The sequence below is a fragment of the Uranotaenia lowii genome, chromosome 1, assembly GCF_029784155.1.
Source record: "Uranotaenia lowii strain MFRU-FL chromosome 1, ASM2978415v1, whole genome shotgun sequence".
Classification (NCBI taxonomy): Eukaryota; Metazoa; Arthropoda; class Insecta; order Diptera; family Culicidae; genus Uranotaenia; species Uranotaenia lowii.
In genome coordinates, this window is record NC_073691.1 from 7,915,043 (window position 1) to 7,927,797 (window position 12,755).

The following is a 12,755-nucleotide window of genomic DNA, read 5'->3' on the forward strand; positions in this document are numbered from 1 at the left end:
GTCTTGTTTCTCAGATTTTAGGTCTCAGCTCTCAAGTGTTAATGTTAAATATCAGGTCTCACCTCTCAAGACTCAGAGCTAATCCCGCATTTTTTCTGGTTTTTAAGAATCCATGGCTTATTCATTCTGCAAGTTGTGAATGACGAGGATGCCGAGTTGGCCTGTTTGTAAGATTAGTTTGAAAAGCATTTGGCTTCTCTGCCTGTGGTGAATGTTAAAAATCGTAAATATCGAGTAGTTCTCAGTTGCGAAAGGTGTACGAAAGGGTGAATCATTCTGCAATCAATTTTCTGCTCATTCTGGAGAACCTCAAGGGAGTCACCTAGGACCTATAATATTCCTGATCTACTTCAACAACGGACTGTTGCTTCTCGGTGTTTTACTCCATCAACAGCCCCAAAGATGTTAACTTCTTGCAGAGCCAGTTTAACATCTTCGTCGTCTGGTGTGATGTTAACTGCCTTCGTAACAAATGCACGGTAATTCCATTTTTCCGCGAGCGACCCTCGCTTTCGGCTGATTATTTCCTTGGAGAAGAGGCAGTTGCCCGAGTTGAACATGTGCAAGACTTTGGTGTGATTCTAGACAAACGGCTGGGTTTAAAGATCCACACAAACTACATCATAGATAAAGCTTCCAGATGCCTAGGTCTTCTATTCCGTAAGACAAAAGACTTTTAAGTATATTTACTGTCTTAAGAGGCTGTACTGCAGCTTGGTTCGATCGACCCTCGGACAGTTTTTATCCTTACTACCAGAATAACACGGCGCGTACGAGGCCATCCAAAGGAGTTTTTTGCAATTCGCTCTCCGCCATGTGAACTAGCAAGACCCGTTACGACCTCCCAGCTACGAAAGCCGCTGCCGCCTAATCGACATCAACACGCTGCAAGTCCGCAGAAGCAATCCTACTCAGCGTACGAGAATACGTGATCTTCAGCTCTTTGCTCCTCGCCGACAGTACAACTAAGGAGCTAATACAGCGCAAATTGATGGTTTAACCACTTCTCCGATCATTTTGATTAGAGTTCTGATGGAATTTTTCCGAATAAGAATCCTTAGTGCTTTTAGTATAGTGTAGGGTAAATTCTATAGATTTGTTGTTTGATTTTAATTTTTAATCTATATTATTTGGATCAATATGTGATCTGTTGATGTACATTGAATAATAACAATAACACCCCTTTCAAAGTTACATGAATCCAGCTCGGATGACTCCACATAATTATTTTGTCAACTCAAGTTTGATTTGATTACCTATACATTATATCGACCAAAGGTAGTTGTGTGATTGATATTTCATACTTTAGAATATAGAATTTTAGTTTTGATTTCGACTTCAATTTGAGTATCACTCAAAGGTAAATAAAATATTCAAACTAGATATTAAAACAACTCCATATCTCAAATCATATCACCATCAAGCGTATTTTCCAGAGGGATGGAATTAAATCACCGATACCACACTAGCGGAGGCATCTGACATGACAATGAACAGATTAATCTAATCTGTCGATTTTTTCTATCATCCATTCGACCTCTGCGGCTACGCTTGAGTAATCTTGCAACACAGTACTCACCAATCAATTATAGCAACAAAAAATCGAAGGAATGCTCAGTGTAAATAGAAAGGGTGATGATTTCCGTAACCATATCATGATTATGGCCAGTGCTTATTGCTCTGAGGCAGTTTATTATAAAAATCCTATAAACGGGGACTACAGTGCAAGACTACAGATATATACATATACAGAGCGGCATGGCAGATTAAACTTAAGCTTAGTAGATAGGTACCTATATAAGTATGGAAAATATGATGAGCCCGTGAATGTTTATAACCGAGGGTTTAGGTACCAATAACTGGCGATTCTCCCCCCGCAAAATCAACGCGAGTGGCGGGCGACGGATGTACACATCCGCTGTCCGTTGATGATTCGTTTTTCGATTGGAAAACACCATGGAGAAAGTTGTTTGCCAGAGATTACGATGAGAGGCAAACCATTTGCCGCCGTTTTTTTTTTACTTTTTTTACCAGTTCAAATGAAGTAATCGGAAGGAGGCGATGACGTTGAACGAATTCACATCATGCGCCTATGTATGTAAAGAACTGATTTATTCCATTTACATTGAGTATTGCAAAGTACATATAAAAATTACTACGAAGGTTCTTCATCAATTCAATTCTCTACATGGCGGATGAAAAAAAAAACAATTACTGATAGCGATTAGAGTGCCCCTTGACCCAGTGTTAGCTGTTCAAGGCATGAGTTTGTTAGTTCAATAGTGGCGTCTGGCTGCCCTTAAGCGTGAGCAAACAAACTTCAGAAGCGCGACGGCGACGCTGGAGTGAATTATTGTGGAATGAGTAGTGCTGCCTCGATCTCTTCGTTAGGCTTGGGTGTTGATTAATTTGGAAAACACTCATCTCTTTTAGGCCTACACATTGACAATGCCCCCATATATCTATCTACACCGTATCGGCATCATCGCGATTGCACATGTGGTAGAGCATTGCGAAAACCATTTCCAATTACTAATAGTTGGAATGTTTCGCTATACGGGCCTGGTTTTTTTCACTTTCAATCTTGTTAAGTGATTTTGGGAGTACCTGTTTGGTGGCAACAGCCCCAATAATGACACCCACCCACCTCACACCGGCCGTCAGTTAGGTTAGCAAAGTGGTGCCGATGATGGCGATGGCCATGATAAGAAATCGCCTTTCGGTGTACTTCGTATGTTTACAACTGCTGCATTCCCCTGCTCGTCCATTCGGATACCGATTCCTCCAAGCACCTGTTTTGGGACGGGCGAAACATTTCCGCAAACGAATCGAAGCTTGAGGCAGGTTTTCCGATCGCCTTGAAGAAGGTGGATGTTAGTGAATTTGTGAACCTGTAACGAAAGACACTAGAGCTGGTAGTAGTGGTGAAATGTATCAATAACTTCGTCTACCATGTAGTGTAGGAATGGCACTGAACTGAGCTCCAACTGATAACAACCCCCCGAAAAAAAAAACTGTCACGAGAATCATGGGGCTTCGACAACGGTTGTACTGTTGCGTTTGGTAATGCAAACCTTTTTCGTTGAGGTGGTAATGAAATATGAGCATTTCAATTTAACTCGCCTGGTATCTCGATATGTACATCCAACTGAAAGGCCTTGAGCTCGAGAAACAACTAGTTTGGTGTCCTATGGAAGACTTAAGTTTTGATGATCACTTTAGTATCAAAACGTGAGAAGGGTTTAAGACGTTTCGAGAAAAACGCATTTGAAAATTTTGCAAACACTTTTAAATTGCTAATTAAAATTCCCGTGCAATCTTTCAAGCTTTTTTTTATGATCCAAAGGTAGAGCATTTTCATAAGGTACATCGGGGTAAGTGGGGACGGTTTTTCGTATAGTTAAACATTAAAAAATCAGCAGTGGATCAATTCTGATAAAATTACCTTCAATGTGATGCAGGGCATGTTGTTTACAAATGTTGAAGAGATGAGATAGATGCAAAGTGAGTAAATTGTTATGGAATGCTGGTGTCTTCACTTACCCCGCTTTATGAAGTAAGTGGGACGGTATATTTTCCCTTTTATTTCTCAGGAAATTTCAAACAAACTTGTGTGTTCTTGGTTGAATACGTTTTTTTTTCTCAAAAGTTCAGAATTTTGAAAAAAAAAATGTATGTTAGTAAGCCATTTTCTAATGATTTTTGTGTGTAATTTATGTTGCAAAACACTTGAAACAATTTTATCGAAAATATATACTTATTCCAAAACACGAAATACTTTTACCAGCTTTTTTCATCCGAATGCCAAATATAGCTAATTTGTATTGGACGACGGGAAGAAAATTGGTAAACTGTGTTAGTATCAAGCTTTTATAAGGCCGTCCCCACTTACCCCACGTAGGATTTGGGGACAAAATTTTAGTATTTTGTAAAAAATCTCTTTTTTATGTAGAGGTTTTAGAGCGATGTAGGTTTTAGTCAAGAGTCAGCAAGTTTATGAGAAATTTGCAATTGAATAAGATGGACATAACTCGACATCGTAGTTAAAAATAGAAAATGAACCAAAAGTCGCTCGGAACATCCGTTATAGTGCACAGTATTGTTTTAATAGCCATTGTCCCCACTTATCCCACGTCCCCACTTATCCCGGGGTTCCTTATCTTTTTATCGATAAACGGGTTTTTTTCATGAAAATATAGCTCCTAGCCTAGCTGGAGTATGAATTTCGTCTGATGGCTCATACACTTTTTGCTTTGTACTATAAGTGAGATGGAGATAAAATTTCCCCTATTTTTTTTTTTATATTTCTGTTATGCCAATGTTTTAAGATCTTTTAGACCATTTGTAAAAATTGTATTTTTAATTTAATGGAAACGGTTTTTGTCCATAAGTAGTGTTTATATTGGGCTACTTGAATCCACTAAAAACGGGGTTTGTTTCTTTAGCTTTTATACCCTTTTCAAATGTTGTCGCTGACTTGATTGAATGTCAATATAATTGATTTTTGGAAAAGTTTTAGGCGATACATAGTTTAATGCATAGGATGCTGATAACTGCAAATCGTGATCTGAATTTTACAGAAATTATTATCGTATTCAATGTGTTATATTCCATGTTGAGATATAGACCAAAGGACTTACTTGTTGAAATGTTTTCAATTGATCGTAAAATTGTACGTGGAACTTATAATAAATATCGCCGAAGCCTCATACTAGGGCAAATAGTGAAACGTAAACTATTTCAGAAGCTTTTCAAAGTACTGCGCGAATGTTTTACGCGTTAACGTCCACTCCGGGGCAGCTTTCAGTGACAAGTTTTCCCCCTGGTTTCGTAACAGGGTGCGGTACGTTTTTGTCCATTCATCATCATCATCAGCAGCAACAACAACAACCTCTTCGGAGTAGTCGTCGCTACCATCATACCAGATAGGTGGCTCAATATACCTGTGCTTTGAGTGACAACGACCAGCTATAGTAGTAAACGATGACGGTGGATGTGACTATTCGACAACAAATACGACAAAATTATTTGCATTCTATTTTACATTCATGTACTAATCCAGTCGGTTGTTGTCCACCAGCACATTCCCCCCTTGCTGCAGCAGGCACACATGCCCGACCTAGTCGAGTGCTTTTCGTTATTATTATACGCTTTTAAAACGCAGCCCGATACTGGTCAAGCGGCCTGGCCTAGCCGTTGGCAATCGGAACTTGACTCAACGACGACGACGTCGGCCTGCCGAACGAGCAAACCTGTGCACAGGTATGCGGTCATTTGAATATCTGTGTTCGGGAGGCCAGCGGAATTCATGGTGAGAGTAGTAGAGGAATACAGCCAACGGAGTGCCGACTGAGTATCACTTTCCGAATTGTCAGCAAATAGCGTAAGGCCCCGGTTTGTATTCCATTCGTGGCTGTGGCGGATTTTGTGGAACTCTGGTGTGCCAAACGATGTCGCACGAATCACCTGCGGCCATCATCATAACAGTGAGTTGGTGGGAGACCGAATGATGGGTACGCACACACTCTTATCTATCTAGGTACCTGTTTAGAGGTGGATAATTGACTTTTTTTCAAAGTTGATGAGCATCGCATGAGGTGCACTGTTCACTGGAATATACCTTTTTTAGTTTGCTCTCTAGGTGCTCTGAGTACACTATACAGTGCATCTAATTTTTATCTGTTTTGAGTAGAAGACCACAAAAATCTGTTTATTTTTGTCGAAACTGCATGCATTTGAAATTGAAGTAGGTATCTGAAACATTTTGTTTTCTATTGTGAAAAAGATTTCTAAAATTCCATACAAACTCGAGGCTTTTCGCGAAAGTCCTCGTTTGATAAGCTTCAATTTTTTGCATATTATGTCTTCCTAGCAGGACTAGATTCATATATTTTTTCATACTAATTTGACTCACTAACAGTACTTTCAAGCTAAAGATAATGTAGAAATGAGGCAGTTATAAATGACCTTCCTTTAGTCGAAATTATTTCTAAGATGAGATCAAAGGTACTAACGTAATATGATCGTGGACGTGATTTTCCTTGTATCGTTGTTCATGTTGCAACGAAAACTTGCGTGATCTGACCAAAATGCTACAGGAACACCATGAGACTCAATCTAGGGTGTTATCCGTTTGGTGAAATAACTGATTAGTACGTACTTCGCATTAAACTAGAGTAGGGTTACCATATTCTCCAACGCCAAAAAGAGTACATTGAGAAATATTTTCAAAATTGTAAAGACATACGCCATTGATTCAAAACCAAAATGTTTCAAGTCATTGAAATAGCGCCAATTTGTTTGCAAGATATGTTACTTAATTGACAAATGTTCAGTATGTTAAGTTGGATTATTCAAAGTTTTCGATTTTATACTGAGAAAGCACACCAAAATTGATAAAAAATACTGCATTTTCAAAAAAAAAATTTTTCAAGGCATATTTTTTCACTCTTCAAAAACATTATTGTTGATTCGTTCGCTTTTGATTTGTGCACTATGCTTTAAAGTTAGTTGGTGTTATGCATATTGCCTACTGTTCATTGCATACTCAAAGGCGCTTATTTCGAACGAAAAAATGCAGATTGAAATCGTGAAAGTACTCGTTATTCCTTCTATAGCAATCCATCCTTTGAAACATTCAAAAAAAGAAGCAAAACTGAAGTGTTATGCAACAAATGCGTAAATAGTTGTATTTTTTTGTATTTATAAGAATACAATCTTCATGCATCGGAAGAAATAAGTTAATTTATATGAGAAAATTTCATTTATTTCCTTTCACGAAAAAAAGAGTACATTTGGTAAAATGTTACAAAAAGAAGAGTACGCTCATTTTTCGATCGAAAAAGAGTACATGTACTCTTTAAAGAGTACGAATGGTATCCCTAAACTAGAGCTCTTCGCAAATACTCGTTAGACACCATGTCTTTCCACGAGCAGAACTCTTGAAGAATTTTACATCTGCACTTCGTCAAGATCTGGTGTTATTTCTACAACAAAATTGGCCCAAAAATGCTCTGGGCTGTTAAAAATACATAGAAATAAATAAATAAAGCAATTAAAGAACAAGACAAGAAACTACTTACTTCAACGATTAAAATTATCAAAATAAAAAAGTAACATGACATGGCAGACATAATATTGGCAACAATGACAATAGTGACGAAAATACTTAAATCATAAAAATGACAAAAATTCAAAAATATAAATGCCGAAAATGAGGAAAATAATTTCATCAAAATAAGTGATAAAATCCTTAACATTACAAAATTAGCAACATTAGGTGATATGAATAAAGGACTATCAAATGCTTTTGCTACTTTAAAGTTGTCCCGTGAGTCAAATACTTCGATTGGTACGTACGTTCCGAGATGGTGTTACCATCTACCAGAGCTGCGGCTACACACACGATGTATCGGAATTCGGATCCGGTGTGTTGCACGATATATCTCACATGAGCTTTCATTACGTCGTATGAAACAAAATGTAAACAAACATTTTTATTACGAAAAAAAAAACAAAAACTGACATAAACTAGTCGCAACTTCATTCCATTTAGAATATTTGTAGCCTGGACAACATATTCTATATATGAAATACAAATTTTAAAGTTGTTTTGATAACTTTTGAAGCAATTTTCTGTGAATTTTCAAGATGTTTCATACGACGTAATGAAAGCTCACGCGAGATATGTAGAATTCGGGTGTTTTCATACGATGGAGACCAAGGAACTTGAACCTCATGGTATGCAAGCGCTCATCGCAGTATAAGTTTAAGATCCTTATAGAAAACTAACCTTTTGTGAATTTTGATCATATAAGAGCTAGACCATGACCTAAAGATTCTAACACACGGAAAAAAGTTGGAACTACCATCAAGGCCCTAGGAAGTCCGCCCAAAGCTGTAACGCGGGTAGCAAACTGCCCAAGACACCATAAGCACTAAGAACATTGCAAATCGCTATCCAAAACAGCTTCAGAGCTCTTCTGCTCTTTTTTAGCTCTGTAAGCCAGTTTTGGCGAAATCAATGGCTTTTTTAGTGATCGTGGTTATTTTGGTGGGCACTTGCAACGTGTTATTTTCGTAACGTTTTAGGACATTTTTTCTAAAGATTATCAACCTTAGGCCTAGGGGAAAGTCGGGTAAGACGGACACATCGGGTAAAACGGACACTTTCAATATTTCGAGAATAACAATGTTTGGCACTAATCTAATGATGGAAATATGTTCGCCTGAGTGTATCAACACTTTCGAGACCCTTTGTTTATTTCTAGCAAGCAAGGTCCTATAATAGTAAACAAAACGAACAAAAACTTTGAGATTCGATTATTTGATGTAATTTTCTCTCCTCCTATTTCATAACTCGCAAAATTTCCAAAAATGTCAACCGTTTTCAAAGGAAGAGTGGTTTTTAGGCTTCTTTTCAACCATATAGAGGAAAATCAGCGAGTTTCGGTCAAAGGGCTTGAACATCAATCGTTTAGAAAAAAAAGTTGCTGGGGCGGGTAAGACGGACACATAAGTTTCTCCAGGTATTTTAAATTTCTCATCGGTTTGATCCTCCATATGCCTTCAGAAGACCTTGGCAATAGCAATTGCCGATCGAAAACAACAGGCCATAAAAACTGTAAAAACAGGATCTCCGGTGAAGAAAGCGCCTATAAAATATGGAATTCCGAAACCACACTGTTTCGCTTTAGGACTCGGACTAGTTGGTTCCATTGTGGTTCAAAAACGTTTACTTATACTTAACTTGCAAAAATATCTACATTTACAGCAATTTTTGCGGCAAAATGTACCTTTTCTGAACAGTGTCCGTTTTACCCGACCATTTCTGAAAAGTATAATTTGCGAGCATTTTTAGATGGCTATAAAAACAGTCTTGTTGAAGGAAATTTACTAATTCCAGTGGTTAATGCGATAGTAAACAATCTAAACTGCCCATCTGCACAAAAACTGCGATGAAAATAGCAATATCTGGTTTTTTATTGCGATTCTACCTTAGGGTATCCGTCTTACCCGACTTTTCCCTACATAAGTTTAAAATACGACTATATAAGCTATCTTCACTCTATTCAATTGTCAGATAACAATATATAATCACGACAATAAATTGAATATTAACTGAAGCCCTCATTATCCCGGGAATTTTGTTCTTGAAATTGGATTCAAACATTGCAGATGTGACAAGATTTTCTCTACCCGAAATGTTAAAGTAAAATTGTTTTTTATTCTGTAGGCAATTTAAAAAAAAATTGTATCTAGACAATGTAGCCACCAACTAAATATATTATCGTAGTACTATCATATCCAAATAATATCCTCAATGCAAAATATTTCTTTAATATAATGAGGGGGACACCCAACGTTGTTAGTTTCCAGTTCAGGCACTACTTTCCCTCCATCGGTAGTGGTAAACTACTAAGTATCTGTGCGTATAAATAGTTGGAGCAACTAAACGGACACTTCCAGGGGACGAACTCGAAGCCCGGCCAACAGTTATTTACCGAACGTTCGTCGATCGAGTCCAATTGGTTGTTGAGTGAGTTGTTGAGTTGTTATTGTTGTTGTGAATCTGATATGGACGGTGTCTGCCTGCGCGCACTGAGCAACCCGAAGTTTGCGGAACTCCTCCTCAACTGCTGCGTCCGTGCAATTTCGTCCGGTTTTCGGTTACGGGCGGTCAATTTTACTCATTTTACTACTGTTTTTGATGGTCGGTGCCGCTATCGATTGTGTGTGGAGTTGCGACATTGCGGATAGAAGGCGAGTGCTGTTGGATTGTGCTCGAGCATGGCTTCGGAAATTTGAAGAATTTCCAGTTTTCTTACAAATCGATAAGAGTGGGGGGAAATCGATGTTTTTAATTTGTGCGTATTGAGCTATATGGTGTGTCTTAACAGGTGGATAACTTACACAAGTACAACTTGGTGCGGAAAATAAGACAACTTTTAGCGGTTTTAATAGAGAATTCGTTTTCAAGTGGTGGTGCACCGGTGCACTACCGGTAGTGCACTTTTTATCGTTTTCATGCTCGTTTTCACGATAAGTAGTGCACTGGTAGTGCACCATAAAGTGGACGGTGGAACACTCTGAAAATATTTGGTGTTGCTTGCGCTCTCACCAATACTATCATGAATTTTGAAAACACGTGCTTCCCGATGTAAACAAATATCAGCTGGTTGGTTTATTTCTATACCGCAAAAATTGCGTTCGAGCTGTTTTTTTCTCTTTTTATCCCGAAGAACGGAAACTTGTTCCGGATTCAATACCAGTGTCGTTTCCAACAGAGGCGGAGAATTTCACCTGGATGGCACGTTCCAAAGCAAACAACGCTCCCTAGAAGAAATGTGTCCAGAAGGCTTGCTGCAGTCGGTTCCAGGCGATGCCGAAAAAGAGCAGCAAATCAGAGTGCAAAAAGGCCAACCCAAAGATCTGGTGGAATCGCCCAAACCGAAAAGTATTCTTGTTCGGGAGGGTCATATAAGTTGGTCTTCACAGCAAGAAGCGTTCAGCTGCATCGAAGCTACTCTGCTACCAGCAAGCTTCGAGCTGTGCCTTAGGGTGACGATGCTCGGTTGCGCCAAGTCCCGGATTCCCACCCGTTGCCCTTCAAAAACGGTAGTTCGATACTACACCCGCATTGGGAGCTTGAATTTCGTTCGTTTCGGTCTGTTAGCAAAATTTTCTTCCCCGACTTCCGCGATCCGAGTTCCAAGAATTTTTTTTTTTTTTGTAATCTTAAATGGAAATAGGTACTCGAACGAAGGATTTGCGAGTTGCAGTTACCTTCAAGCTGGGGTAACTGCAGTCTAGCAGCAGCAAACATAGACCGCCCAGAATCAGCCGATATTGCAGTTCATCAGAGCCAGAGGCGAATCTACTAAGCAAAATAAATCTGAAATCTTAACAATTCAACATAATACATAAATTCATGCTAAAATTTTCATATTGTTTAAAAGACAATGATCAACTAAAGTAAATTTCATTTTAATTTTCGAAGTAAAACGAAAACAAAATACCAGCTGTAATAAATTTTTGACAGCTTGATGTTTTTTGTTGACACTGCCGATTTCACGCACACCTTCAAAGGAGAGTGCAAAACTCGATTCATGCTCGTTTTCAGCGTGGATGGTGCAAAACTTTCGGGTGGTGAAAACGAATACGGTATAAGTGATAACTAAACTGACCGCTGAGTAAGGCGAGGAGCGAAAAAAGCTACATAGTGCTAATTTTCAGATTCTCTTTAATAGTTCCATACATTGTATCAAGTCGTGAATGAGAGCCAACTATCCAATACCCTGAAAAGACGTGATTACAGTGGCTGGAAAAAAATAGTAGCAAACCTATCGACAAGTCAAATTAAGTGACGGCCGTCTAAAGGCTAGAGGCTTCTCAGAGATTACAGCTGTGTGTATGTGTGGTGCTTCGCTGTAATTGCACTGCTTTTCTGCAGCATTGACACCATCAGTCAACTTTTCATTCGACAAACATCAGTGTTTTATCATCATCAAAGGTGATTTTCGTTTAACGCGAGAAACTATGTTGTAATCTCGTCTCTCGATGGAGGATCACATCGGTCAGACTATTTACCACTAAAACTGCTGTCTGTTTGTTGTAAGAGAGAAGCTCGACCATCCGCTTTGGGTCCGCGGAAGGTGCCAGGCCAGCCAGGTGCAGGTACCAACAAACATCAGCGTCACGTCGATTTGTTCCGCTTCGTCACGGAATGATTTCGCGAGAAAATTTCAATTGGTGGAACACACACACTTTCGTTTGGTGAATTCTCGGAACGATTGACATTTAGTGCGCTTGAGTTGGTGTTGCGTCCTTTCCTGACACATCGTTGTGATAACAGCTGGCCCCTGCGGTAAAACCTTTATACAACAACGTTTTTGATTTGGAAGTCCCCCTCCTTTATAAACGGCAATTTGTGTTTCAGATTAACTCAATATCATTTCATTCACATCGTATTTATTCTTTCAATATACAAATATAGAAATATACATATGTATGTATATTAAAAATATGGTTTTGTTGCTAACCAGATGGGCAAAAATATTACCCAATTAGAGAGTTGAAACCCACTTGATTTGTTTGCGTAGTCACGGGACTTTCCCTTTTCAAATCATCCAGATTCTAAAGTTAATTTCTGATTGAATATTTCAGTCTATTACTGACCCAAAAATCTGATATATTAGAAGGTCATCTGCGAACATAAGCTTTAAAGATTTAAGTATCCAAGCAAAATCGCCAACAAACAAGATACCCATAAGAGAGCCTGAGTATCTTCTTTGAGAGGCTCCGGATGGAACGACAAACGGCTGAGATCTGGGGTAAATTTATGAATCCTATTCGATTCGAGATACTCGTTTCGAGTTTGAACTCGAATCGAATTAGAATCGTTTTACGCAAGGGGGGTCTATAGTAGGTGTACTGATCTACCGAATTTCAGAATCAGCCATGTTGGGATTCCGAATTGGCTACCAAGGCTACGTTGCGTTTGTTTATCAACAAACCACTCAGTTAATTTAGATCTATTCTACGTGTCATTCGATTCAAGCTGAAATTCAGTGAAAATCATATAACGATGGCCTTGTATGTTTTACGGACGTGAAGACTCCTGTAGACCTCAACTCAGAGGATATTTTCAAGTGTCGAGAAGTTAAAATCTACTTCGAGGATACCGTCATCAGTTGAAACAATGAGAGTTCTTTCATCTTCCTTTCCTAGGGATCGTGCTAGGTGATTGCCCTACT

General features: G+C 38.8%; 1 protein-coding gene across 7 annotated transcripts in view; it reads left to right on the plus strand.

Annotated features, from left to right (window-relative positions):
• LOC129740622 (moesin/ezrin/radixin homolog 1) overlaps positions 1–12,755 on the plus strand; it is a 66,163-nt gene that overhangs the window by 7,089 nt on the left and 46,319 nt on the right. The window contains exon 1 of one of the 7 annotated variants that reach the window (XM_055732346.1): positions 9,521–9,762. The exons of 5 other annotated variants lie outside the window; for them this stretch is intronic. The gene's annotated coding sequence lies outside the window, so the exon portion shown is untranslated. Of the gene's footprint in view, positions 1–9,520; positions 9,763–11,716; positions 11,867–12,755 lie in introns of those variants that run through there. One more of the 7 variants, XM_055732345.1, reaches the window with a different exon arrangement.